Genomic DNA, 23,199 nt, shown 5'->3' on the forward strand with positions numbered 1-23,199 from the left:
GATTAGGTACCCTGCCACTGGACAGAATTGACCAAATGAACAGTACATGTTCAAAAGGTCATAACTTAGTGTAGAAAGGTCCAAATGACCTGATTTTTGAACCGTTGGAAAGCTTAGACATAGTAGAACAAATTTCATGAAGAAAGAACCCAAATTATGACAATAACAAATTCAAATTGTTAACCAAATTTGACCTATCAAAACCACCAGAACCAAGAATTTGCCCAGAATTCTAGACAATGACTAATCCGGCCAGCCATAGTAAAAATGGCATAACTTGAGTTACAAAACTCTAAACGGAGTGATTCAAAAGGAGAATTAAAGTAGACACATTAAGGAACAACGTTTACGAAGGAATTTTAGCCAGATTTCCACTGCAGATTGGTCCAATAGAATAGTAAACATAGGTGACCAAATCTGAAATTTTGAAAATTTTCTTAGGAAGCCTTGAATTGCAATTAGCAACTAATGTCTAAAAAATTGTGACCCAAAATGTGGTATAACCATGAGTTTAGAAATGGTATACCTATTATGTATGAAAAATTCAACATTTTACATAACTAGTCAAATGAATAGTAATCCCATAACTATAAATATAAGAATTCAACTTATGAGACCTAATAGGTAAATTTAGTATGCAAAAATGAAATTATTATTGGATTAATTCCTAGAAATAGTTTGAATGGGTATTGAAACACTTTAAAATTATGTGTTTCAGTTGGAAATGAGCCACCCAAGGAAGGAAAAAAAATTGGATTAGATCAAGACAACCAAAGAGGCTTGTGCACAACTAGTCTTTAATTTATAAATGTTTTATATGTTTTGAATGATTAAATGATTTTATTGCTACATGATTTATGTTTATCAAGTTATGATTTATTATAAAGATTATTGAAAATTGTTATGGTATGAATGAATTTGGTTTAGGAAATTGTGATTGAAATGGGGTTTGCATAGAAAAGGGAAATTATAATTGGAATTGTGATTTGCATGGAAAATATTGATTACTAAGATTAGCATGGAAATGATTTGTATTGTGATTATATGCTCAAAAAAAAAGGGGTAATGAATTTTATGTTGTTATTTTATATCTCACAACTAATGCTTGACATGGTTATTACCCGTCCCTCATTTATTAAGGAGACACTGGTATTAGCTTTGTTTTGAATACCAAGGCACGTGCACATTGATAATTTGATCTTCTTCATATAAGAGGTTAGATCTAAGTTGAAGATGGCTCTTTTGGAATTTAATTTGTTATGGCGTAATGGATGGAATGTGTACGATTCGATCTCCCCTACCATAGGGAGTCAGAATAATTTCGAAGATAGCCCTTACGGACTAGTCTTGCATTAAGTTAGTGAGAATAAGAATGGATTTGAAAGTGAGCAATCGTGCTTTCCAAGTGATATCTTATGCACAAATGATTTAAAATAGATTATTTAGTTTAGTTGGTTTATATTTTTATGCTTTTCTCCATTTAGTGAAATTTAATATCTATTTCCATAAATTGATGAGAATATTTCAAATGTCCATTTATGATTTGGTAAATTGTAATTATTGATTAATGTCATTTAAACAAATAATTTACATTATTAGAAGCATTGATTTTGATTTTACGACTTATGATGAAATTAAATATTTCCAAATTCTTTGTTATGATTTTGTCAATGTATAGTGTATTACATTTTAAAGTATAGTCGTGCACTACTGAGTTCACCGCTCAGCGATAACTTTATATACTGTCATAGGTGAAAGGAATGATAGAGCAGCTGAGTGAGATCACTTGAAGCTATGCCTTGAAGATAGGCTGGGATTAATTTTGGGTATATTGTAGGTATACCTCTAGACATTAGATTTTGATGTAAGTATGTAATTATGTGTATGTAAGTACATTCAAGCAGTTATACAAAACTCTTGTAATATTATTTTGGTATGTAATCAAATGCAAATTTTTGTAATATTAATTTTATTACCCTAATGAATGTAGTATTCAAATTTCTTTCTGAATTTTGTAAATAATGAATTAATTTCTTTATGATGGGTTCTATTGAGAATAAATTGAGTTGATGGCTTGAAATGAATAGTGAAATGTTAAAATTTGAACTGGAATATTTCCGTATGAAATTTCTTTTTCAAGTAAATTGAAGAACTGTTTTTATCCAGTTTTAGCCGTAACCATGCGAATTTTTTGCAAAATTTAAAAAATGCCTAATTATTACTAAATAAGTTTTATGACACATCCTTGAGTTGAAGACACTCAAGATAAATTTTTATCTCCACGCTAAATTTAAAAATGCATTTGTTTTATCAAAATCTCTTGTAGTATATTTAATAGATTATCGGTAGGCAAAGTTCGGTAATTTATTAGGTATACTACAAGATCATGTCATACCTTACAGAGGGGTAGGGTGTGACAGCAAATGCAATGAAACTAGTGCCAAAATTTTTATAAGACATAGATCTAAAGCTTTGATATTTTGACCAAAACCCGGAACCTATTGGAACTAGGCCAATTAGCTAGGACAAGTCAGCATATTAAAACCTGAAATGAACCAAATAACCACTTGACTCCAGAATAGTTTTTATACCATAACTTTTAGTAGAAAACTCCAAATGTGATTAGCCTAATTGTTATGGAAACCTAAGAGATAGGGCTTCAACTTTAATTTAGGAACTTTTCTCAAATTTTGAGTGTAAGAACCCTAAAATGGGAGACAAAGCCACAGACCTGAACCTAGAATCCTCTACATATAGGGTACCTAAGTCCAGGCTAGTTAATTTGCTATAATTAATTCTACAAAACTTGAAAAATTGTAATTTAAAATTCTAAGTAATCATATGACATAGGGTAACAACTTTTATGAAGAACATTAGGCTTAAAAGTGCCTATAACATGTCCAATTAATTAGACAAAGATTGATTCTAGAATCTGCCTAATTCTGGACCTAGAAAGAGACAGTGAACCAGTTGTGGTTATTGGACCATAACTTGAGTTATAAAACTTCAAATGACATGATTCAAAAAGGAAAACAAAGGCATGACATAGAGGGACAACTTTCATGAAGGAAGTGTAACCAAACAGTGGCCACATCTTGGCCAATTTGCTAGGAGAATATAAGACACCAAATATGGACCTAAAGAAAAGTTCAAGATATTATTTGATACATGACATATAAATTATCTATATGAATTGCTAAATGCATAAGTTACATGAAAATGAAGGGGGAACCTATTTTCCCACTATAAATTGACATGAAACTACTATAAAGCACTAATAGTGCATGACATGAAATGATAAGATCATAAGTAATTACTAACTCTAATTTACTTAAAAGTATACCTAGACTTATTTACATAGCATGGATTGATTGGTATACCAATTAGGGACTATAGATTGCAGTGCTGCCTATAGGAGTGATCATTAATAGATAATATATATCTGATATGATTGTTCTATAGGCTTTATGCCTACCCATTGGCCATTGTGCCTATTTTTATTTCTGGTTTTATGCCTGCCTGCTGGCCTTGTGCCTGACATGATAGATGTATACATGTTGGACATACGGATATTTAATTAGTATACTCCTGTGTATCCAGTCTTTATAGTTTGTTATAGATTACTTGGGCACAGATAAGAATAATAAGCCTTAAATTTAAATAAGTACATGAATAGGTCACAAGTATGAATAATAAGACTGAACATGGAATAAGTGAAAAGAAAAGATCATGATTTACTTAATTACTTCCAAAGTTTTATAAACATGTAAAAGATTTTAAATTCATGAAATTTTATATTTCTTATAAAGTTATACGTAGAATAATTATTTCAATTATTTAGTTATTTTTATTTCAATTTATGCACCACTAAGCAATATGCTTAGTGCGTTGGTTTTTACCACGCGTAGGTACACGAGACCACCACCAGCAGCAGCAGTAGCAGTAGAGCACCGATAGAGGATTGATTAGATTTGCTACAATGTCGGTGTCACCTTATCAGTTATTTTAGTAGGGCTCATGTATCTATTAGATGTTGCATTTTGATCATTATACATAATTAAATGTTGTAAATTATTTTGAGATATGTAATTAAATTTTTAGATTATAAATAAATTGTAGATTATTGTATCTGAATTTTATATAAATGAAATGAAATTTACTTTCTTGAAAATTTTATGAATAATGAGATGATATGACATGGCATATAGAAAGAATGAGATGGATAGTATAATATATGATATGAAATTATTTTTAACAGATGAATGGTTGAACCCGCCATGCACTAATAAAACATAGGAGATTCTGTCTAGGTCTCCACAAAAATAAAATGTGATAAAAAAAATTTCCCACACATGGAATAATATAAATAAATGGAATTTAAATTAATACGGTATAAGATAAGATAAGATAGGGTGCTTCAGCACCGAATGTAGCACACATTGCTCGACTACACTGTAGACGGGTGAGGGGTGTCACATTTAGTGGTATTAGAGCAAAGGTTTAGGCAGTCCTAGACCTAGATAGATAGAAAGATGTAGTGTGCATAACATGCGTGAGCCTTTATTTAGGAGTCAAGGTGACTGTAACACCCTTTACCCGTCTACAGTGTAGCCGAGTAAAGCGTGCCACATTCGGTGCCGAAGCACCCTATCTTATCCTGTCGTGTCCATAGTTAATTTTTAAACTTTATAGAAAACATGTGGTGATATATATATTTTTTTATCACAATTTATCTCTGTGGAAACCTGGGCAGAGCCTCCTTTGTTTTATTGGCATCTGGAGGGTTCCAATAGTTACCTGTTAAAAACAATTTCATATCTGTATTGTCACACCCTACCCCTCTGTAAGGCATAACATGATCCCGTAGTATACCTAATGAATTACCAACTCCGTCAACTGATAATCCATTAAATACACTACAAGGGATTTTAAAAACTTTTCTTACTTCTTTTACCGTGGTGAGCACTATTTACAGGCGTTAAAAACTTTTGTGAACTGAAGTGATAAAACTAACACATTTGAATTATTTGGAATTTCTGTAAAAATTTTGGCAGAGTGCCATCTGTATTTTGGATAAAACAGTTCTTCTTGTAAAACACGTGAAAAACACTTCAATAAATTTCCAAATCTCAACTTCAACATTTTTCTCAACCCAACACAGTTCTCAAGTCAAATTCACAGTAATTTTTCAAGGACTGAGATAAAGAAATATAATACAATTTTTTTTTAGTCAAAATATCTCATAATTTACTTTATAACTTCAATGTACAATTTTTATTTACAACTGCTCAAAACCAAAAACAATATGTACATACAGTGAACATACATTACATTACAAAATACAAAATACTGGTATACTCATTATACCCGGTAGTCTCTCGCCGGAGGTACTAGCAGCCTAGTCTGCTGCCTTGTCTATCTGTCTACCTGCGACAGCAATAAAAAGCTATCGCTGAGACAATGTCTCAGTGGTGCACAACATTAACCAAAACAATTTAAATCACAATTCATAAGTCATGTAAATAGTGGATACTTAAAACCATAGTTAATTTCAAGACAATAATTGTCAAACAGAATTTAAACTCCATTTCTCAATATCACAATAATTTCAATAAGCCAAATCATGGTTGAATTCAAAAGACAGTATATGTCAATAAGAGTTTAAATTCATTTCATAATCTCACAATACATATCAATAAATCACACACAGCTTAATCATGTTTCAAAGTTCAATTCGTCCCAAAAGCCGATGGCTAATGAGGTATTTCATTCGTCCCAAAAGTCGATGACTAATGAGGAATAACATAGCTTGCTAGTAAAAATATGAGTACTCATCCAATTCGTCCTCAACAGGCACACACCTCAATACTTCAGCCAGAGAGGGAATTCAATTCGTCCCACTAGACAAGCTAGTGAGGAATACAATCAATATACATGATAGCTGTGGTTTCAAACCATTTACAGTGCTTTTCAATCAATAAGTATCCATCAAATATCATTCAAACAATTTTTCACAGTTTCACAATTTAAAACAATAATATACAAATATTCAAAATTTATTTCAATTGAAAATAATTCAAAAGAAATAGTTGTTGTGCACAAACACAATTTAAATCAATAACATACAATTAATCATATGAAATCTTCAAAACAAAATCAGTTAAAAACTAGCTGTGCACAAACCTCTGATAATTGTCTCCTAGTCTGGACTCAGTGTTTCCTTCCCTTTTCCTGAGTTTTTGGTAACTGAGAAACACAATTTGAAGTGTTTCAGTACTAAATTAAACTGTCTCTAACGATAATGTTCGATAAGTAATTCACTGAAGGCTATTATTTGCTCAATTACCTAATATACCGACCCTCGATGCGTTTAAGGTAAATTAGGTTTTGGTGTCCTTAATATGTCACATTCGATAGGGTTTTAGGGTTGGTACGTTTTACCAAACTCATTTCCTTGTTTAGAGCATTTTCTTGCAATTTGCTGGGTTCCGGGATACTAGTTTGACCTAACCGGACGACCTAGTTCCCTAAGTTTTCGGGTTTCGGTCAAAACTACAAACTTGTAGATCTATGTCTTATTGCACGCGGGGAAAAAGTTTAGGTCAATCCGAGTTAATTAGACCAAGTTATGGTCATTACACTATTGCTGGTCAAATGGCATCAAATTAGGTCAATTTTAGGTCAATTTGGTCAACTTTGGTTCGGCCAGTTTTTGGACCCGAACTTGTGCAAGCTTTTTGACTTACTTCTGGTCATTTCTGGGCTTTGGTGTCTTCATAAGACTTGTAGGTATGGGTCTTAACTATTCATGGTTAAAATTTCAGGTCAATTGGACCTGTTTTGAGTGAGTTATGGCCTAAACACTAACTGCTGCCCAATTGGTCAGTTTTTAGGTCTCAATTGCACTTAATCCGAATTGGTCATTTTTCATATCACCTTGCAAGCAGAATTTTGGTATGCTTTCTCAATGAAAGTTGGCACATTTTGTGCCTAGTTTCACCTCCAATTGGTCTCATACCAATTGAGGTTACACATCTAAAGTTATTGACTAAAATGCATACTGCCCTTAACTACCATGCTTAAACACACATCAATTACACATGTACCTTACTATATGTTCACTTCCCTTACCATTTCTGTTTTGGTTCATTACCAAAACCATATCCCACTTTACATTAACATCACTTTGGGCAGATTACAAACATCCTTAATACACCAATTAAAGCTCACATTTACAAAGTCTAAATACAATCATATACACACCTAAACATCACTAATTCTTACATACACTTTACACAATCAATCTTTACACATATCCATCAATTCTCAAGGTCAATATTCTGCCAATACCTTCATGAACATATACATTTATCCAAGAATCTCAAGGCTGCCGAAAATTTCCTCAACACCAAAGTATCCCACAATTCATCAATTTCCATCCAAGTGCAAAAATCACTATATACATATGAAGTAATTTATTAGGATATTAAATCACCATAACCAACAACATTTCTCATCAAATATATGCACAATTATTTCATCAATTACATGACTCCATGGCTGTCCAAAATGAACATCTCAATAACACTTCAAACTTAAAAATTTTCTTCACAAATTCAACACCCATAACATGCACACAAAGTTTAACAAAGCTATCTTCAAAAATGCTAACTTACCTTATAGTTGGAACTTGTTAAACCTTGATTAAACTTCTCAAATTTGGTATCAAACTCTTCCTTGTGATGTGTAGACAATTTTTCATGAAGGAACCTAAGTGAATGGAGTTGAAATGGAGGAGCTAGGAGAGCTCATGCAAAACGGCAATGGTGGTTTCCTCTCATCCTTCAATTCGGCAACTTTGAATCCAAATGAGGAAGATGAACATTCTGATGGGTATAGTGGACTTACATCAGTATTTTTTTATGTTTAATTAAATCCCTAGTGGTCCACTAACTAAGATTAAATCATATAATATGTTAATTGTTCATTTATCTCACATTAACCCATGATTTTAGCTATTTACTTTAGGTACCACCAAATTAATTTTTCATTTCATTTTCTAAGTGTAATATTATTTATTTTTAATGGACATTTAGGTCAAAAGACAATTCGGGATGTCAAATGACCATAATGCCCCTGTTCGGGTTGCATTCCCGATTTTTCGGTAACACCGGGTTTTGTCTGTTTTTCGATTTCTCACTTTTCTTTGTACTAATTATTTAATTTTTCTTTGATCATTCTAATGATATTTATTCTTCAATAAGGGTCTATTTAAGTCCTAAAAATGTTTTCCAGGGTTCCCCGCAGTCCAGGGCTAGTCAACGGTCCACGCCGTGACTTCTCGGTGCGGTCACCCATCGCTAGGATTCCCGGCTCGCTTAACTTGGCTACATTTCTTTGCTATTATTTTTCCTTTGTTTTTCTTGTATTTTCTTTTCTTGTATTTCATTATTTTATGTCTCCCCACTCATATTGAAGTGTAGTTCTAGGCATCCTAGCTGTCCGGACAACACTGGTCACCGGAGCAGCAGAACGCAGTACCGAACTTAGGGGTGTTACATGTATCATTTCTCCATGTACCATATCATATCATTTCAAGAAAATGAAATTCATTTCATACATATGAAAATTATATACAAAAATTCCCAAACTTATTTACAATCCCAAAATATAAATTACATTTATTTACAATGATCAGAATAATACACATTTCATTATAAATTTCATTACACTTGCCTTGTCATTACCTTTTAGGTTTCTTTTAGATGTGCATAACTCTTTGAGAAATTTTGCATATCTTGGCACTTGCTTAATTATATCCAAAAAAGGAATGTTGATCTCCACCTTCCTGAATATATCCAAAATCTCCTTTTCTTACTCTTCTTTCTTCGCCTTTGCAAATCTGCTAGGAAAGGGAAGTATGGGCTTATAATATGAAAAAGGTGTAAAAGGACTTATCTTTGAATGGACTTCTACCTCTTGCTTTTTTTTCTTGTTTTTGTTAACCACTTTTTTTTTTCAGCTCTATGGTCGATCTTTTGTTTAGATGGAGCCTCCTTGCTTAGTGCTTCCACTTCCTTGCCACTTCTCAACACAATTACACATGCATTCTCTTCTGGATTCTTAATTGGTTGAGAAGGAAGCTTACTAGACCCTTGCACTTCCAATTTGCTAACTGATATGGCTAGTTGGCTCATTTGATTCTCTAAATTCTGGATACTTGCCCTTGTCTTTTTCTGAAAATTCATAGTATTAGTAGTAAGATGTTAGTAGTATACCCTAGAGCATATCATTTTGTATGTATCTTGTACATATTTTATTAATAAAAGGAAATTTTACTTTTTTGTTTACATAATATATTTATGTGTAATAGAAAATGTCCATTGATATTTTGTTAGAAATTCTATTCTTAAGTTGTTAAGAATATGAGTGATAGTATTTCTAGCACAAAGTACCATAAATTGGTTCACAATCGAGGATACTTCACAAAGGACATGACTTATCCAGAAAGATTTTAATCATGCTTATTCCCAAGGTATTTATATGAGATATAAATAAGATAGACTAGTGAGTCTCATGCCATATAACAAACATGATAGGCATTTATACATGATAAGTAGCTGAACCAGTGACGCTTATGACAAACACATAGAGTTTACTCTTGTCAATGCATTGTTATATATTATATCAGTGCATATAATTTTTAGACCTGAGATAACTTTCATACTTGTACTGTGTATGGGTATATGGGCATGTGTTGGCTCCTACTAGTTATATATGGAGATAGGTGTTGATCAAGATAGAATCCGTTACCCTAAATAAATAGGGATAAAATCCTTTGTTCATTTAAATATTCTTAATGTTTCAAGTTCCTAGTCAGGACAGACAGATTTAGTCAGAAAAGAGTTTCTGAAAAGAAAATCTAATTAATTAAGAACTGGAATCAAAAGAGAACATAATGTTCATAGCAAATGGGGTTTGACATTAACCATGACTCCAGCTTGAATTGGGATTTTGTAATGGGGAGATTCTAGTGCATGGTAACATATGATTAAAGGTTTATTTAAGGTATTCCTTATTACTAATTGGGTGGCCATGGCATACTATGCTAGGTATCAACCATGGTCTATGAGATGTTTGAAATGATTTAGAGAAATCATTTACAGTAAGAAAGAGCTCTAATGATATTAATAGTTAATATCATTTCTCATTGCCAATAAGTAATGAGCCAAGTGAGTCACACATCTACACAAGCTAATCACTATTTAAAATGTGATTTAGTTTATTAATTAAAGAGTTTAATTAATTAATTAAAGAGGTTTGGTTTGCAACAAGATTGCAAAGTCCCTAGCATGACTTAAAACCAAATTTAGGTTATTGGATGTATAGTATAAATTAAATTTATATTTAATTTAATTAAATATGAATTTAATTATGAGAAATTAATTAATATAAATTAATTAATTAATTAATTTATATTTGATATAAATTGATTTAAAGAGGAGAAATTATGATTTTGGGTTGAGAACTCAAATTAAAGTGTAAGGGCAAATTGCTCTTCTCACATGGTGACATGTGGCACCATGAGATGGTGACACATGGCACCATATGATCTTGCCACTTGTCTTCCTATGATGGAAGGCCACATGTCATGATTTAAATGGAGCTTGACACTTGGCTTCATAGGATTAAGTCAAATGAAAACAAGATGAGATCTTGTGATAACATGTTGCAAGGGAGTTAGGATTTGACCTAAGTATATAAAGAAAGGTTACAAAGAAAAATCAGTACTCTCTCTTTTTCTCTCAAGTTGCCATCACATTGGTGTCTTCTTCTCCTCTTCAATTTCTCAATTGATTCAAAGGGAAAACTTTGATTTCCTCTTGAATTAAAATTATTAGAAAGTGTTCCTAACACCCAATACATTCATATAACATTCACAAAGCATAAACCCTATCTCATAATTGGTTGACAAGGCTTGAAAAGCCAATCTAGGGGTTGCTATTGCAACTTTGGTGTATGCTTGTGGTGGACAAACTAGAGGGACAATATTTGGGGTCCTAAGTACATCCTAAGAGGCTTCAATTGTGCATCAAGAGGTTAGTACCAAAAAATCCCTTTTTTAGTTAGGGTTTAATTGAATTAAATATTAATTCATAATCTCTAATAGCAAATGAAATTTTAATGCATGCTAAAATATATTTTGGTATGCAATTGGGCATTGAAAATTGATTAAGTTCATGAGAAACTTGGTATGGTGCATGTAACCTTAGATATAATTTTTGAAATTCAAGGTTCTAATGCTCTTTATTCACTCTTCCACTCCTTCAATTGGTATCAGAGTCACTATATTTGCCACTAAGATTGTTTATGAGGTTTAATTGTGTGATTGGATCAAATTTGGATTGATTTAAAGCTGGTTGGGTGCTCAAGAGGGGCAACTTGAATGAGAAACACGCCTTAAGGGTGTGTTTGAATTTTTGGGCTTAGTTTTGGGGCCCATTATGTAATTATTGTGTATTTTAAGACAGATAATTAAGCCCATACCTAATTAAATTGTTTAATTAGGAATTTTAATCACACAATTAATTTTTGAAAATTGTTTTCAAGGTATTAAATTTGGAAAAAGGTTTCTAAATTTAAAATTATTTGAATGAGATTCAAATTTAATTTTGGTTGAATATGTGATATTCAATTTAATTTTTAGTATGTATATTTTATTTAATTATTAATTTTAATACGCATGATGGATGATCAAGGACAATAAAAGACCAATGTGATTAGATTTATTTCTTTTATTCTTCTTTGGGATGTAAAATAATTAATTTTATTTTAGTGGCATGTATTATAAATGTTGTAATAATTTAGGTTATAATTTCATTTATTTGAGGACTTTAAAGTCCATATTCTTGTAAACTCGCCTTGGTATACCAAGGATTACAATGTAATTGGATTGCAAGAAGATCAAGGAGGTCAAGAGCATTGGTGGGACCATTGGGAGGAAATCAAGATCATGGGTTGATTATGTACTCCTTCAGCAACTCTTGTAAAATGAATGAATGAAATACACCTAGGAATTCCCTAATTCAATTCTTGGTGGCTCAAAATTGAATCCCTTAGAAAGCCCATGATCATACCATATTATTTATTTATCCATGTATGCATGAGATGTATGTGAATGTATGCAAGTATATGTTATATGCATGCCAATTGGATAATGTGCAAAGTGAGACCATAATAGTAATTAAGTTGACCACAAAATCTTCCAAGCAAATGATTAAGTTGGAAATGGTATAATTAAAGTAATTATACCATGGCCCTCCATTGAGGCAATTATTTTAAGAAATTTTAAATACTTGCATGTGATGCATTTGTTTAAGAGATTTTCTTAAGAATAATTGTTAAGCATAAGATGTTGTAAATATGTAAATAGTTGGTGGCCAATAATGGATGTGCCTGAGGACATTAAAATTATTTGCATGTTTACTGGCTTAATGGGATCAACTTAACTAATGCAAGATAAATCAATAATGGATGTGCCTGAGATTTTGAGCATTAGAGGCTAAATAAATGATTGAACCTCACATGAGATGTGATGGGCAAGGAGTTGCTCACTTATAGTTTATTGTAATTCCAATAATGGATGTGCCTAAGGATGATCAATAAAACTATAAGAATTCAATCACCCACTAGAAATCCATCCAACTAAGGTTTATGTTTCCTACTTTGGAAGTGTAGGATTTGCCAAGTTAGTGGGAGGGCCAATTTGATTTAAAGACCATAATTTGGTTAATTACTTGATGCATTTACTAATTAATCTAGTTTTTTTTTCTGTAGTTAATTTTTTTTTATAATAATGAGCACACAACAACCACCACCATCCAATATCCTTGTGAGCATACTTGATCACAATAGGTTGACGGGACCTAATCTTTCTGATTGGCTCAGAAATTTAAAACTTGTCCTAAACCTAGAATGTATTGGATATGTTTTAGACTCAAAGGTTCCTGGTCCCTTACCTCAAAAGGCCACTCAAGAGGAACTAGACACTTTGGACAAGTGGAAGGAGCATGATATGAGAGCTAAATGTTACATGCTTACTTTTATGACTAATGAGTTACAAAAGCAGCATGAAAATATGTAGAATGCAAGTGAGATCCTCCTTCACCTGCAAGAGTTGTATGGCGAGCACAGCAAGAATGATAGGTATGAGATATCTAGACAGCTATTCCGCATGAGGATGTCTGAAAGACAGAATATAGGAGATCATGTCCACAAGATGATTTGGCTTATTGAGCAGCTAGAACATCTTGATTTTCACATGTATTTCCATCTACAGACGGATCTGATCCTTCAGTCCCTGCTTGAGCCATTTGGGAATTTTGTGATAAATTTCCATATGACAAAGCAAGAGTGTACTTTGGCTGGGTTGCTTAACATCCTGGATATTACCCAAAAGAATATGCCAGGCAATAAAGGAAAAGAGGTGGCTTTGATTGCACTTTTTCTTTTGTTGGAAAGTCCAAAAAGAAGAAGGGTAATAAGAATAAGAAACCTCAAATTCCTGGACCTTCCAAGAAGATAGCCAAACAGAAGGGCAAGACCGAAGCTGACAAAGGCAAGGGAAAGTGTTTTCACTGCCAGAAGGATGGGCACTAGAAAAAGAACTGCCCAGAGTATTTTGCTTCTCTAAAGGACAAGAAGGATAGACCTTCAGAAGGTATATTTGTGTCCTGTTATTTAGATTCTGATGATACTCATAGCTCATCTACAGCTTGGGTTTTAGATACTGGTGTTAGTTCTCACATTACTTTTGATATGCAGAAACTAGTAAGTAGTAGCAGCTTGCAGTCATGAGATATTAGACTTCGGGTTGGCAATGGCTCAACTATTGAAACTTTAGCCAAAGGATTTAAATCTTTATACATGAATTGACATGTTTTGTATTTAAATAATGTTTTGCATGTACCTGATGCTTTTAAGAACATTATTTCGATATCTAGTTTGACTAGAAATGGCTATGAATTTCAGTTCACAAATGATGTTTGCAATATTTATTTTGGAAATAAATATGTTGGCTCGGGTCATATACATGATGGACTTTATTATTTAGATAATAATGTTAAATTCAAATCTAATGCAAGAAATCTAAATGAATGTAATGCCATAGTGAAAATTAACTCAAGTTCAAAATATATTTGGCACTTAAGATTAGGTCATGTTGCAGAAGATAGGATTGCAAAGCTGGAGAAAATAGGGATTTTATCCTCATTGGGTTCTGATCCTACTCCAACTTGTGAATCCTGCCTTCAAGGAAAAATGAGTAGATCACCTTTTGTTGGACAGGGGTTAAGAGCTGAAAATATTCTGAAACGTATACATAGTGATGTTTGTGGTCCATTTAAGGAAATGGCTAGAGGTGGTTTTCATTACTTTACTACCTTTACTGATGATAAATCAAGGTTTGGGTATTTGTATTTGAAGAAATACAAACATGAATCCTTTGAAAAGTTCAAAGAGTTTAAATATGAAGTAGAAAATCAAACAGGAAAAAGTATTAAAACTCTTCGATCAGATCGTGGAGGTGAATAGTTAAGTACTGAATTTGATGAATACTTGAAAGAGCATGGCATTGTCTCCTAACTAACTCTAGGAACGCCACAACTGAATGGTATATCTAAAAGAAGAAATCGTACCCTATTAGATATGGTACGCAATATGATGAGCTATACTGATATACCAATCTCCTTTTGGGGATTTGCATTAGAATCAGCTTTGCATATTCTAAATAGAATTCCATCAAAATAAGTCTCTTCCACACTTTATGAGATATGGCATGGAAGAAAACCGAGTCTTAAGCATGTTAAGATTTGGGGTTGTCCAACTTATATTAAAAAGCTGAACACAGATAAATTAGAAACCAGATCAGAAAAAGGTCAATTTGTTGGATATCCAAAAGAAAGTTTTGGATATTATTTTTATTTGCCTACATCACAAAAGGTTATGGTAAGCAGAGATGCCATATTTCTTGAATAACAGTTTATTCAAGAAGGTGGCAAAGGAAGGCAAATAGAGTTAGAATTAGAGAATTCTAACCAATTAACAGATCAAATGGATATAGATCATCTAGTCAACCTACACCTATTGATGAAACATCTACAGTAATTCCTCGCAGATCGACCAGGATATCTCACCTACCAGTGAGATATGGTTTTCTTTATGAAGATGAATAAGAGTTGTTTACTCATGAAGAAATAGATCATGGAGATGATCCTCTTACCTATGAAGAAGCTATATCAGATATAGATTCTTCAAAATGGATTGAAGCTATGAAATCCGAAATTGATTCCATGCATAAGAACCAAGTTTGGGACCTTGTTGACTCACTTGAAGGTATTGTACCTATAGGGAATAAATGGGTTTTCAAGAAGAAAATTGATTCTGATGGAAAGGTAAAGACCTATAAAGCAAGGCTAATAGCGAAAGGGTTTCACCAAAGGCAAGGAATCGACTATGAGGAGACTTTCTAGCCTGTTGCCATAGTTACTGATGCATGTTTACTGGCTTAATGGGATCAACTTAACTAATGCAAGATAAATCAATAATGGATGTGCCTGAGATTTTGAGCATTAGAGGCTAAATAAATGATTGAACCTCACATGAGATGTGATGGGCAAGGAGTTGCTCACTTATAGTTTATTGTAATTCCAATAATGGATGTGCCTAAGGATGATCAATAAAACTATAAGAATTCAATCACCCACTAGAAATCCATCCAACTAGGGTTTATGTTTCCTACTTTGGAAGTGTAGGATTTGCCAAGTTAGTGGGAGGGCCAATTTGATTTAAAGACCATAATTTGGTTAATTACTTGATGCATTTACTAATTAATCTAGTTTTTTTTTCTGTAGTTAATTTTTTTTTATAATAATGAGCACACAACAACCACCACCATCCAATATCCTTGTGAGCATACTTGATCACAATAGGTTGACGGGACCTAATCTTTCTGATTGGCTCAGAAATTTAAAACTTGTCCTAAACCTAGAATGTATTGGATATGTTTTAGACTCAAAGGTTCCTGGTCCCTTACCTCAAAAGGCCACTCAAGAGGAACTAGACACTTTGGACAAGTGGAAGGAGCATGATATGAGAGCTAAATGTTACATGCTTACTTTTATGACTAATGAGTTACAAAAGCAGCATGAAAATATGTAGAATGCAAGTGAGATCCTCCTTCACCTGCAAGAGTTGTATGGCGAGCACAGCAGGAATGATAGGTATGAGATATCTAGACAGCTATTCCGCATGAGGATGTCTGAAAGACAGAATATAGGAGATCATGTCCACAAGATGATTTGGCTTATTGAGCAGCTAGAACATCTTGATTTTCACATGTATTTCCATCTACAGACGGATCTGATCCTTCAGTCCCTGCTTGAGCCATTTGGGAATTTTGTGATAAATTTCCATATGACAAAGCAAGAGTGTACTTTGGCTGGGTTGCTTAACATCCTGGATATTACCCAAAAGAATATGCCAGGCAATAAAGGAAAAGAGGTGGCTTTGATTGCACTTTTTCTTTTGTTGGAAAGTCCAAAAAGAAGAAGGGTAATAAGAATAAGAAACCTCAAATTCCTGGACCTTCCAAGAAGATAGCCAAACAGAAGGGCAAGACCGAAGCTGACAAAGGCAAGGGAAAGTGTTTTCACTGCCAGAAGGATGGGCACTAGAAAAAGAACTGCCCAGAGTATTTTGCTTCTCTAAAGGACAAGAAGGATAGACCTTCAGAAGGTATATTTGTGTCCTGTTATTTAGATTCTGATGATACTCATAGCTCATCTACAGCTTGGGTTTTAGATACTGGTGTTAGTTCTCACATTACTTTTGATATGCAGAAACTAGTAAGTAGTAGCAGCTTGCAGTCATGAGATATTAGACTTCGGGTTGGCAATGGCTCAACTATTGAAACTTTAGCCAAAGGATTTAAATCTTTATACATGAATTGACATGTTTTGTATTTAAATAATGTTTTGCATGTACCTGATGCTTTTAAGAACATTATTTCGATATCTAGTTTGACTAGAAATGGCTATGAATTTCAGTTCACAAATGATGTTTGCAATATTTATTTTGGAAATAAATATGTTGGCTCGGGTCATATACATGATGGACTTTATTATTTAGATAATAATGTTAAATTCAAATCTAATGCAAGAAATCTAAATGAATGTAATGCCATAGTGAAAATTAACTCAAGTTCAAAATATATTTGGCACTTAAGATTAGGTCATGTTGCAGAAGATAGGATTGCAAAGCTGGAGAAAATAGGGATTTTATCCTCATTGGGTTCTGATCCTACTCCAACTTGTGAATCCTGCCTTCAAGGAAAAATGAGTAGATCACCTTTTGTTGGACAGGGGTTAAGAGCTGAAAATATTCTGAAACGTATACATAGTGATGTTTGTGGTCCATTTAAGGAAATGGCTAGAGGTGGTTTTCATTACTTTACTACCTTTACTGATGATAAATCAAGGTTTGGGTATTTGTATTTGAAGAAATACAAACATGAATCCTTTGAAAAGTTCAAAGAGTTTAAATATGAAGTAGAAAATCAAACAGGAAAAAGTATTAAAACTCTTCGATCAGATCGTGGAGGTGAATAGTTAAGTACTGAATTTGATGAATACTTGAAAGAGCATGGCATTGTCTCCTAACTAACTCTAGGAACGCCACAACTGAATGGTATATCTAAAAGAAGAAATCGTACCCTATTAGATATGGTACGCAATATGATGAGCTATACTGATATACCAATCTCCTTTTGGGGATTTGCATTAGAATCAGCTTTGCATATTCTAAATAGAATTCCATCAAAATAAGTCTCTTCCACACTTTATGAGATATGGCATGGAAGAAAAGAGTCTTAAGCATGTTAAGATTTGGGGTTGTCCAACTTATATTAAAAAGCTGAACACAGATAAATTAGAAACCAGATCAGAAAAAGGTCAATGTGTTGGATATCCACAAGAAAGTTTTGGATATTATTTTTATTTGCCTACATCACAAAAGGTTATGGTCAGCAGAGATGCCATATTTCTTGAATAACAGTTTATTCAAGAAGGTGGCAAAGGAAGGCAAATAGAGTTAGAATTAGAGAATTCTAACCAATTAACAGATCAAATGGATATAGATCATCTAGTCAACCTACACCTATTGATGAAACATCTACAGTAATTCCTCGCAGATCGACCAGGATATCTCACCTACCAGTGAGATATGGTTTTCTTTATGAAGATGAATAAGAGTTGTTTACTCATGAAGAAATAGATCATGGAGATGATCCTCTTACCTATGAAGAAGCTATATCAGATATAGATTCTTCAAAATGGATTGAAGCTATGAAATCCGAAATTGATTCCATGCATAAGAACCAAGTTTGGGACCTTGTTGACTCACTTGAAGGTATTGTACCTATAGGGAATAAATGGGTTTTCAAGAAGAAAATTGATTCTGATGGAAAGGTAAAGACCTATAAAGCAAGGCTAATAGCGAAAGGGTTTCGCCAAAGGCAAGGAATCGACTATGAGGAGACTTTCTAGCCTGTTGCCATAGTTAAATCAATTAGGATTCTATTAGCAATAGCTGCATACTGTGATTATGAGATTTGGCAGATGGATGTCAAAACAGCTTTTCTCAATGAATACATTGATGAAAACATTTTCATGGAATAACCTAGGGGTTTTGAATCCCAAGATAGTTCCAAGGTGTACAAGCTAAAGTAATACATTTATGGGTTAAAACAAGCTTTGAGGAGTTGGAACATCCGTTTTGATAAAGCCATTAAGTCATTTGGTTTTATAAAAAATGTGGATGAACCATGTGTATATAAGAAGGTTAGTGATAGTGCTATCACTTTCCTTGTCTTATATGTGGATGACATTCTGTTGATAGGTAATGACATGGGTATGTTGACAACTGTCAAGGTATAGTTGTCAAATATATTCTCCATGAAAAACTTGGGGGAGGCAACCTATATTCTTGGAATTCGCATCTATAGAGATAGAGCAAAAAGAATAATTAGTTTATCCCAAAGTCTATACTTGGAAAAGGTGTTAAAGAGGTTTAACATGTTTGATTCCAAGAGAGGATTGTTACCAATGAGACATGGTATCCATCTTTCTAAGGAAATGTCTCCAAAGACACCTGAAGAAAGAGATCAAATGGCCAAGATTTCATATGCTTCTGCTATTGGAAGTTTGATGTATGCAATGATGTGTATTAGGCCAGATATTGGGTATGCTGTTAGTTTGACTAGCAGGTTTCAATCCAATCCAGGTTTGGAACACTGGATAGCTGTCAAGAATATCCTTAAGTACTTGAGAAGAACTAAGGATTTATTCTTGATTTATGAAGGTGGTGACTTGCAATTGGATGGTTATACTGATTTTGATTTTCAATCAAATATCGATGATAGAAAGTCTACCTCTGGGTTTGTGTTCAGTTGTAATGGAGGTGCAGTCAGTTGGAAGAGTTCCATATAGAGTACGATCGCTGATTCCACTATAGATGTTAAGTATATTGCTACATTAGATGCTGTAAAAGAGGTTGTTTGGATAAAAAAGTTCATGATAAAACTTGCAGTAGTTCCTTCCATTGAGTCAGCAGTTCCTCTCTACTGTGACAACAATGGAGTGGTTATATAGGCTAAGGAACCCCGGTCTCACCAAAAGTCCAAACACATAGAAAAGCACTATCACATTATCAGAGAGATAGTTGGGCAAGGCGATATAGCCATGCAGAAAATAGCATCAGCCGAAAATCCAGCTGATCCATTCACAAAGCTTATGTCACAAACTCAATTAGACCGACATCTTGAGAAGATGGGTCTAAGATATTGTAATGAATGGCTCTAGTGCTAGTAGGAGATTGTTAGTAGTATGCCCTAGAGCATATCATTTTGTATGTATCTTGTACATATTTTATTAATAAAAGGCAATTTCACTTTTCCGTTTACATAATATATTTATGTGTAATAGAAAAAGTCTATTGATATTTTGTTAGAAATTCTATTCTTAAGTTGTTAAGAATATGAGTGACAGTATTTCTAGTATAAAGTATCATAAATTGGTTCACAATCGAGGATACTTCACAAAGGACATGACTTATCCAGAAAGATTATAATCATGTTTGTTCCCAAGGTATTTATATGAGATATAGATAAGATGGAGTGGTGAGTCTCATGCCATATAAAAAACATGATAGGCACTTATACATGATAAGTAGGCCCAACCAGTGACACTTATGACAAGCACATGGAGTTTTCTCTTGTTAATACATTGTCATATATCATATCAGTGCATATAATCCTTAGACCTGAGATAACACAGTTATCTTGTATATAGGTGGTTTGAGTTTGATACTACTTTCATACTTGTACTGTGTATGGGTATATGGGCATGTGTTGGCTCCTACAAGTTATATATAGAGATAGGTGTTGATCAAGATGGAATCCTTTACCCTAAGTGAATAGGAATAAAATCGTATGTTCATTTAATTGTTCTTGATGTTTCAAGTTCTTAGCCAGGACAGACAGATTTAGTTAGAAAAGAGTTTCTGACAAGAAAATCTAATTAATTAAGAACTGGAATTAAAAGAGAACATAATGTTCATAGCAAATGGGGTTTGACATTAACCATGACTCCAGCTCGATTGAGATTTTGTAATGGGGAGATTCTAGTGCATGGTAACATATGATTAAAGGTTCATTTAAGGTATTCCTTATTACTGATTGGGTGGCCATGGCATACTAGGCTAGATGTCAACCATGGTCTATGAGATGCCTGAAATGATTTAGAGAAATCATTTACGGTAAGAAAGAGTTGTAATGATATTAAGAGTTAATATCATTTCTCATTGCTAATAAGTAACGAGCCTAATAAGTCACACATCTACACAAGCTAATCACCATTTAAAATGTGATTTAATTGATTAATTAAAGAGTTTAAGCAATTAATTAAAGAGGTTTGGTTTGTAATAAGAATGCATAGTCCATAGCATGACTTGAAACCAAATCTAGGTTATTGGATGTATAGTATAAATTAAATATATATTTAATTTGATTAAATATGAATTTAATTATGAGAAATTAATTAATAGAGATTAATTAATTAATAATTTATATTTGATATAAATTGATTTAAAGAGGAGAAATTATGATTTTGGTTTGAGAACTCAAATTAAAGTGTAAGGGCAAATTGGTCTTTTCACATGGTGACATGTGGCACCATGAGATGGTAACACATGGCACCATATGATCTTGCCACTTGTCTTCCTATGATGGAAGGCCACATGTCATGATTTAAATGGAGCTTGACACTTGGCTTTATAGGATTACGTCAAATAATAACAAGATGGGATCTGGTGATGACATGTGGTAAGGGAGTTAGGGTTTGACCTAAGTATATAAAGAAAGGTTATAAAAAAAATTAGCCACTCTCTCTTTTTCTCTCAAGTTGTCGTCACATTGATGTCTTCTTCTCCTCTTCAATTTCTCAATTAATTCAAAGGGAAAACTTTGATTTTCTCTTGAATTAAAATTATTAGAAAGTGTTCCTAACACCCAATACATTCATACAACCTTCACAAAGCATAAACCCCATCTCATAATTAGTTGACAAGGCTTTAAAAGCTAATCTAGGGGCTGCCATTGCAACTGTGGTGTGTGTTTGTGTTAGACAAACTAGAGAGACAACATTTGGGGTCCTAAGTACATCCTAAGAGGCTTCAATTGTGCATCAAGAGGTTAGTACCTAAAAATCCCTCTTTTAGTTAGAGTTTAATTGAATTAAATGTTAATTCATAATCTTTAATGGCAAATGAAATTTTAATGCATGCTAAAATATGTTTTGGTATACAATTGGGCATTGAAAATTGATTAGGTTCATAAGAAACTTAGTATGGTGAATGTAACCTTAGAAATAATTTTTGAAATTCAAAGTTCTAATGCCATTTATTCACACTTCCACTCCTTCATAAGAGATTTGACAATATCCTCTAAAGACATACCTTGATCTTAAACTGCTGGTTGTGGTTGCCTTTGAAACTGAAGCTGCACTTGGTTAAAACTAGGGGGTCAATTAGGAAAGGTATTTCTTTGTGCTTAATTACCATAGCTAAGGTTAGGACGATCCCTCCATCCTTAATTGTATGTGTTTGCATAAGAATCATACTTCTTTTATGGTGGACTACGAAATCCTCCAATTGCATTTGCATGCTCAATGGAATCCTCTTGCAATGTAGGACACATATCAGTTGGATGTCCTTATGCTAAACATATTCTGCACGTCTTCACTTGTTGCACATTCCCTATAACCAACTGGCTAACAAGAGAAGTCAAATTAGCTATTTGATTTTCTAAGGAAGATGTAATTTCCTCATTGACTCTTCTTGTAGGTGGATCATTCCTTACTCCAAATTGTTGTGAATTTGCAGCCATATTTGATATCAAGTTCTTTGCTACTTCAAGTGTCTTATCTGTCAGAGTATCTCTACTAGTTACATCTATCATGCCTCTATCAGTAGGAAGAAAACCTTCATAAAAGTTAGTCATGCGGGCAACTTGCACACAATCTCTTAAATCTCTCCCAATATTCATGCAATGACTCCTTATTATACTACCTAATGCAAAAAATATCTTTTTTGATGTTGGCTACCCTTGAAGCTAGAAAGTATAACATTAGTCAGATAATTCGTCCTTTCACCCACTAAAGTGATCTCCTCATTATCAGGAGTCCTCAATGTGATTCTCTTTAAACGGCAATCCACCATAGCTTGGTGATATGATAGCCAATTCATTCCCAATATCACATTAAACTCGTAAAAATGTAGCTCAATAAGGTCTGCCAAAAAGCCAAAAACTCATACTCCTGAATCCTTAAGGGACAACCCCTATAAACCTTATTCACCATCACATTATGGCCTAAAGGGTTAGTAACTAGGATATCCTGCTCAATGGTTTCAACCCTTTAACCCTTTATATTGGGATGGTAGTGCACATGTAAGAATGAGTTGTACCTAGGTCTATCAATGCATGCACTACGGAGTCAAAGATAGAAAATGTACCAACTATGACATCAGGTGTATCCTGCTCCTCTCTGGCTCGAATGGCATATGCATGTGCTAGCGCTCTAGTATCCG

This window comes from Hevea brasiliensis, chromosome 3 (assembly GCF_030052815.1).
Source record: "Hevea brasiliensis isolate MT/VB/25A 57/8 chromosome 3, ASM3005281v1, whole genome shotgun sequence".
Classification (NCBI taxonomy): domain Eukaryota; kingdom Viridiplantae; phylum Streptophyta; class Magnoliopsida; order Malpighiales; family Euphorbiaceae; genus Hevea; species Hevea brasiliensis.